Raw genomic sequence first — 7,402 nt, forward strand, 5'->3', positions numbered from 1 at the left:
TGGCCCATAATATATACTATCATCAATATTCATTTTCAATTTAATAGAAATTATCATATTGATTTCTATTTGAATCTGTTCTGTGGAGGGTTCTATCATACCAATGAAAATATGAGTTACTTAAACCTGAAGACAAGAACTATAGCTTATATTTGTTTTTCATAATGTTTATCAAAGTTCTTAGTATCCAGTAGATGTTCATCAAATAACATATATGCTTAGATAAAATGATTAATATCCAAAAATAGGCAGACCTCCTAAAAATAAATAAAATATTTTTTAAATGTAATATGGAATGTAGATAAGATTTTAACAGAGCATTCACGAAAGAAATAGAGATGTACATTAACATAAAATATGCTTAATACCATCCATGAATAATTATAGAAGCATATTAGAACAATTCAATAATGCTACTAAAGTTAAAAATTAAGAATTCTATTTCAAAATGAACTCTCATATATTGATGATAGGAATTAGAATTGAGTCACCAACTTTAGAGAGTAGCTTGACATCACCTATTTAATTTTAACACTGTATTCCCTATGGCTAGAGTCGGACATGACTGAGCAATTAACACACACACACACACACACATTCCCTATAACTAAGCAGTTTCCCTTCTAGGTGTACATCTAGATATGTATCCTGGCACATATACTGAAACAGGAGTACATAAGGTGATTTATTACAGTGTTCTCAACAGAAAAGATAGAAACAAACTATTCATTGATAGAGCAGTGGTTAAACTACGGTGTACCTATATAATGCAATATTGTTTGACAGTTAAAAGGAATGAGGTTATAATTGGTGCGGTGCCTTACTCATCGTCCTTTCTAAGGTCCCTTTCTATTATGCAGAGACTGGAAAGCTTAAAAAGCATTTCCAAGAATGCCTTGCATTTAAAATTCTGGATGCAAAATAGATTCTGCCAGCTAGATGCACTTGTATGAAACTTGAAAGGGAGAAGCAAGTCAGATGCCTTTTAAGGCAAAAAATGAGGCTGTCTTGGGATTTATGTTAATAAAAGGTCATGGGTATATTCTGTTTCTTGCAGCAGCATTCTACTTTCTATTCTCCAGCTTCCTAGGATCTAAGAAACAATTTGAGAGTAGGCAAAGACCAGACCAGCTTATGGGTGTCAGGAGGCTGTAGTAGTAGTATCATTGCTGCTAGTGTCTTTCTGATCCCTAAATCTTAGCTACTGAATTCAATACTGCCAGTGGCTATCTCTTCAGGGCATCAGTTCTCTATGGTTCTATTGGTCATCCTTGAAGTTCAGCCTGGGGCCTTCACACCAGCCCTTCTAATAACTTTTGAAATACATGATTTCGTATTTCAAATTGCTTTCTGTTTAAAATGTCTTTTCTAAAATAAATAAATAAAATGATTTTTCTACTCTGAACTCTGACTGATAGAGTTGTAAATCTGTATAGAAAAAAATTTAAGAAAAATTATTGAGTAAAAACATGAGATGCAGAATCACAATTTGATACAATAACAGAAATAATTAAAAGAAAAGAATATTTACATCTTTAATGGAAGTTAATGTATATACTTAAATTCACATATTTATTTATAAAAAGGTAAATATATTAAAAATATTGAGAAGGATTCCAAAATGATGATTACCTCCAAGGAGAAGGAAAAAGACAAGAATTGAAAATGATAACTAAAGAAACTTTATCTTGATCTGTAATGAATTTATTATTTTCACAAGAATAATGTGTTAATATGTTGCTTGCTTGTATAATTAAACAATTTTTAAATATACTTGTTGAAATGAAATACAAGTTTGTCTTTGATATCAATCTGAGTAGAGGATAAAAAGAGGAATTGGTAAATAAAATGTAGGGAGTTAGGGCCAAATTAATATTGGCTAAAAATAAATTGTATTAATATTTGTTGGCTTTGTAGAACTTTCCAGGATGAGATGATGGCTTGATGACAATAAGCACAAAATCCATAAGAACACAGTGGATTGGGAATCCCTGGTGGTCTAATGGTTAGGAATCCACACTTTGACTAATGAGAGGCTAGGTTCAATCCTTGATCGGGGAACTAAGAGCTCGTATGCCAAGCTGTGCTGCTGCTGCTAAGTCACTTCAGTCATGTCTGACTCTGTGTGACCCTATAGACGGCAGCCCACCAGGCTCCCCCATCTCTGGGATTCTCCAGGCAAGAACACTGGAGTGGGTTGCCATTTCCTTCTCCAATGCATGAACATGAAAAGTGAAAGTGAAGTCGCCCAGTCGTGTCCGACCTTCAGCGACCCCATGGACTGCAGCCTACCAGGCTCCTCCATCCATAGGAGTACTGGAGTGGGGTGCCATTGCCTTCTCCGAAGAGCTCGTATGCCAAGCTGTGCAGCATGGACTAAAAAAAAAGTTGATAAGTCTCACAAAGGTGTGAACTAATTTTTAAAGTACAGTTACCAGGAGAAAAATGTCAGAGGAGGATATTCTAAAGAAGGAGCACAGCATTTGAAAGGCCCAGAATAGCATGTTTCAGAAATCTGAAGTAGTAGCAAAATTAGAGCACAGGTTAAATACAAGGGCACAATGTGAGAAAGCACAGAGCTGCATACAGCAGCTAGATCCTAATAGTACATTTCAGTGTTATTCAATTGGATGGGATTATTACTTCCATTGAACCAGACACCGGTTCAAGAACACAGAGACAGAAAAGAGCTCTTGAGAAACTGTCTAGTAGGATACTCAGATGCAAAACTAGATGTTTCCATTTTGTAGAAAGCATAGTAACAGGTGTATGGCTGGGGCAATCTGGAACACCAGACTAGGGATGCCAGAAAAGGCTTCCTGGTAAGAGGGGAACTCCCAAAATGTGTCCTGACTAATGAGTAGGAAGAGTGTCAAGATTTTTATGGATTTGCAAGTCATAATAAAGAGTTTAGGTTTTATTCTGCAAGGGTGATGAGTCCAGGGGTGGAGTAGATTTTAAGCAGAACAAAGAAATTCTCCTAGACTTCCTCATAACAGACTTTATCCCTGCTCTGATCATGGCTTAGTTTGATGCCCTTTAATCCCTTCTCTTTCATCAAATGACTGGGAAGGAAAATTTGGAGACAGACTCTCATTACTCTGGCCAGTGATTTCTGCTTTGTTGAATCTTTTTTTTGATAGATGATATAAATATGATGTATGGTATAAACATATGAAACCAAAGATAGTTATTTAATGGAATTCTTGTATACTCCTATGTTTAATTAAAATGAAGTTTTGTTTATTCAACCACGAGTGTGAATTGAGACTAAATTTATTGAGGAAACAATGTAAGAAAGTACAATAGAATTATTTTATTTTCACAAAGAATTATAATAATTATAAAGAAAACAATCTTTTATGAAATATTGATTTTTTGTTATCATATGATCTTTTTGTAAAACATAAAAACATATGATTTTTTTGTAATCCTTTAATTAACCACTGTAAACTGCAAATCTGAAATGTGCTTGACATACCTTTATGAAATGTCTCAAAAATAGTTTCTAAAACTTCCTTACATTGAAATCATGAAAAATGAAAATTAGTAACAACTTATGTACCTCAAGGGCTAAGCAGGCATTCCTTAAGGCATTTAGCAAAATATCTGGCTCCTGCTCCTCCCGCCGCCGCCCTGAGTCACTGCCTGCGCAGCTCGGGCCGCTCGGCTCCCGGCGCTCGCCACCGATATTTGGCATTTGTACAACATGGCAGACATCGACAACAAAGAACAGTCTGAACTTGATCAAGATTTGGATGATGTTGAAGAAGTAGAAGAAGAAGAAACTGGTGAAGAAACAAAAATCAAAGCGCGTCAGCTGACTGTTCAGATGATGCAAAATCCTCAGATTCTTGCAGCCCTTCAAGAAAGACTTGATGGTCTGGTAGAAACACCAACAGGATACATTGAAAGCTTGCCTAGGGTAGTTAAAAGACGAGTGAATGCTCTCAAAAACCTTCAAGTTAAATGTGCACAGATAGAAGCCAAATTCTATGAGGAAGTTCATGATCTTGAAAGAAAGTATGCTGTTCTTTATCAGCCTCTGTTTGATAAGCGATTTGAGATCATTAATGCCATTTATGAACCTACAGAAGAAGAGTGTGAATGGAAACCAGATGAGGAAGATGAAATTTCGGAGGAGCTAAAAGAAAAGGCCAAGGTTGAAGATGAGAAAAAGGATGAAGAAAAAGAAGATCCCAAGGGAATTCCTGAGTTTTGGTTGACCGTTTTTAAGAATGTTGACTTGCTCAGTGATATGGTTCAGGAACATGATGAGCCTATTCTGAAGCACTTGAAAGATACTAAAGTGAACTTCTCAGATGCTGATCAGCCTATGAGTTTTGTCTTAGAATTTCACTTTGAACCCAATGAATATTTCACAAATGAAGTGTTGACAAAGACATATAGGATGAGGTCAGAACCAGATGATTCTGATCCCTTTTCTTTTGATGGACCAGAAATTATGGGTTGTACAGGGTGCCAGATAGATTGGAAAAAAGGGAAGAATGTCACTTTGAAAACGATTAAGAAGAAGCAGAAACACAAGGGACGTGGGACAGTTCGTACTGTGACCAAAACAGTTTCTAATGACTCTTTCTTTAATTTTTTTGCCCCTCCTGAAGTTCCTGAGAGTGGAGATCTGGATGATGATTCTGAAGCTATCCTCGCTGCAAACTTTGAAATTGGTCACTTTTTACGTGAGCGTATAATCCCAAGATCAGTGTTATACTTTACTGGAGAAGCTATTGAAGACGATGACGATGATTATGATGAAGAAGGTGAAGAAGCGGAGGGGAAGGGGAAGAAGAAGGAGATGAGGAAAATGATCCAGACTATGACCCAAAGAAGGATCAAAACCCAGCAGAGTGCAAGCAGCAGTGAAGCAGGATGTATGAGGCCTGAGGATAACCTGCACTGATCTACCTTCTGCTTCCATGGAAAGGATGAATTTACATCATTTGACAAGCCTATTTCAAGTTTTTTGTTGTTTGTTTGTTTGCTCATTTTTGTTTTTGCATCCTAAAATAAAAATGTCATATAAAAAAAAAAAAAAAACAAAATATCTGACACAATGGTCAGAAAGCTAGTTTGTAATGTCCTGGAATAGAAATCATGCTCAAGTTGCATCATTACCTTCTCCAGGGGATCTTCCTGACCCAGAAACTGAACCCGGGTCTCCCACATTACAGGCAGATTCTTTACCATCTGAGCCACCAGAGAAGCCCATCATTTGGTGAAGATTTCTTTTAAAAGTGCAAATGAGTAAAACATAGTTACATTCAGTGGTGTGCTGGTAAATACTTAACGACTCAGGGATAGGGACTAGGAGCCAACTTGTAGCACTGATCAATTTTCAAGGTCTAAATACACCATGATCAGTTTCAAGCTACTCACATGACATCACTGAACGTAGATTCAGGAAGGACCAAGCAGTAGCTTTCTATTTGTTGTTATTGTTCACTCGCAAAGTTATGTCTGACTGTTTGCAACCCCATGGACTGCAGCATGCCAGGCTTTCCTGTCCCTCACCATCTCCTGGGGTTCTCCCAAGGTCATGTCCATTGAATTGGTGATGCCATCTAACCATCTCATCCTATGTCACCCCCTTCTCCTCTTGTCCTCAATCCTTCTCACCATGAGGGTCTTTCCCAATGAGTCATCTCTTTGCATCAGGTGGCCAAAGTATTGGGTCTTCAGCATCAGCCCTCCCAATGTGTATTCAGGGTTGATTTCCTTTAAGATTGGTTTGATCTTGCTGTCCAAGTGACTCTCAATAGTTTTATCCATCACCACAGTTTGAAAGCATCAATTCTTTGGTGCTCTGCTTTCTTTACAGTCCAGCTCTCACATCAGTACATGACTCCTGGAAAGACATAGCCTCAACTACATGGACCTTTGTCAGCAAAGTGATGTCTTTGCTTCTTAATACACTGTTTAGGCTTGTCCTAGCTTTCCTGCCAAGAAGCCATCATATTCTAATTTTATGGCTGCTGTCACCATCCACAGTGATCTCAGAGTCCAAGAAGAGGAAATCTGTTACTGCCTCCACATTTTCCCTATTTGGCATGAAGTGATGGGACCGGATGCCGTGATCTTGGTTATTTAATACTGAGTTTTAAGCCAGCTTTTTACTCTCCTCTTTCACCTTCATCAAGAGGCTCTTTATTTCCTCTTCACTTTCTGCTGTTAAAGTGGTATCATCTGCATATCTGAGGTTTTTGATATTTCTCCAGGCAATCTTGAGGATACTATTCTGAAAAAGTTGCTTAGACGGCCCAATCTCAAGTACATCTCATCAGCCCTATTATTTTCTATCATATCACTTTTTTTCCTTTGTAACACTTATTGAGTGAGATTATCTTATGTCTTTACTGCCTATCTTTATCCTCTAAATGCAGCATCCTTGAAAGATGATACTGTGTCCATACCGGATATTTCCTGAAACACACTGGGTATTCAATAAATATGTGTGATCGTCCTGAGTAAAGAGTGAGGAAGAAAAAAGCACCATCTTGTCATACTTGGTTATGGATTGACTTCACATCACTGTGCTTGTCATTTGAGTCACAATTTACAATAAAGAAAAAAGCAAAAGTAATGTCAAAAACAGTTGAAGGAAGAGAAGTTTTTAGTTTATTTTAGCTGTTTTTTTGAAATTTTAAGCTACATTTTTATTTTTAGGAAATTATAAAGGGTAAATTATTCACAGAGATTACAAAGTCAGCCCTCTGTGTACTGCACATGTACTGTCAAGAGAGCTACTGTAATATGCCATACTATCCTCTTCCCTTGAGGACCTCACGTTATTTTTGCTGTAAGAGAATGAAAACAAATGACAAAAGAAGGACATGAAGAAAATATATAAGTAATTACAACTTTAAGTCATTTTAAAATTCTCGACTCATTTTGAATTTAAATTATATCGAGGGAAAATTTATGTGAGGGTTAGAGCCTATTAACTCTTTGCATGAGGTGGGCAAAGTATTGGAGTTTCAGCTTCAGCATCATTCCTTCCAAAGAAATCCCAGGGCTGATCTCCTTCAGAATGGACTGGTTGGATCTCCTTGCAGTCCAAGGGACTCTCAAGAGTCTTCTCCAACACCACACTTCAAAAGCATCAATTCTTCAGTGCTTGGCTTTCTTCACAGTCAAACCCTCACATCCGTACATGACCACAGGAAAAACCACAGCCTTGACTAGACAGACCTTTGTTGGCAAAGTAATGTCTCTGCTTTTCAATATGCTATCTACATTGGTCATAACTTTTCTTCCAAGGAGTAAGCATCTTTTAATTTCATGGCTGCAGTCACCATCTGCAGTGATTTTGGAGCCCCCCAAAATAAAGTCTGACACTGTTTCCACTGTTTCCCCATCTATTTCCCATGAAGTGATGGGACCA

The 7,402-nt window shown here is 37.4% G+C and overlaps 1 pseudogene; it reads left to right on the forward strand.

The window, feature by feature from the left end:
• The first annotated feature begins 3,599 nt into the window (after positions 1 to 3,599).
• LOC133249612 (nucleosome assembly protein 1-like 1) lies at positions 3,600 to 5,055 on the forward strand (annotated as a pseudogene).
• Positions 5,056 to 7,402: the final 2,347 nt, after the last annotated feature.

Source organism: Bos javanicus, chromosome 6 (genome assembly GCF_032452875.1).
Source record: "Bos javanicus breed banteng chromosome 6, ARS-OSU_banteng_1.0, whole genome shotgun sequence".
NCBI lineage: Eukaryota > Metazoa > Chordata > Mammalia > Artiodactyla > Bovidae > Bos > Bos javanicus.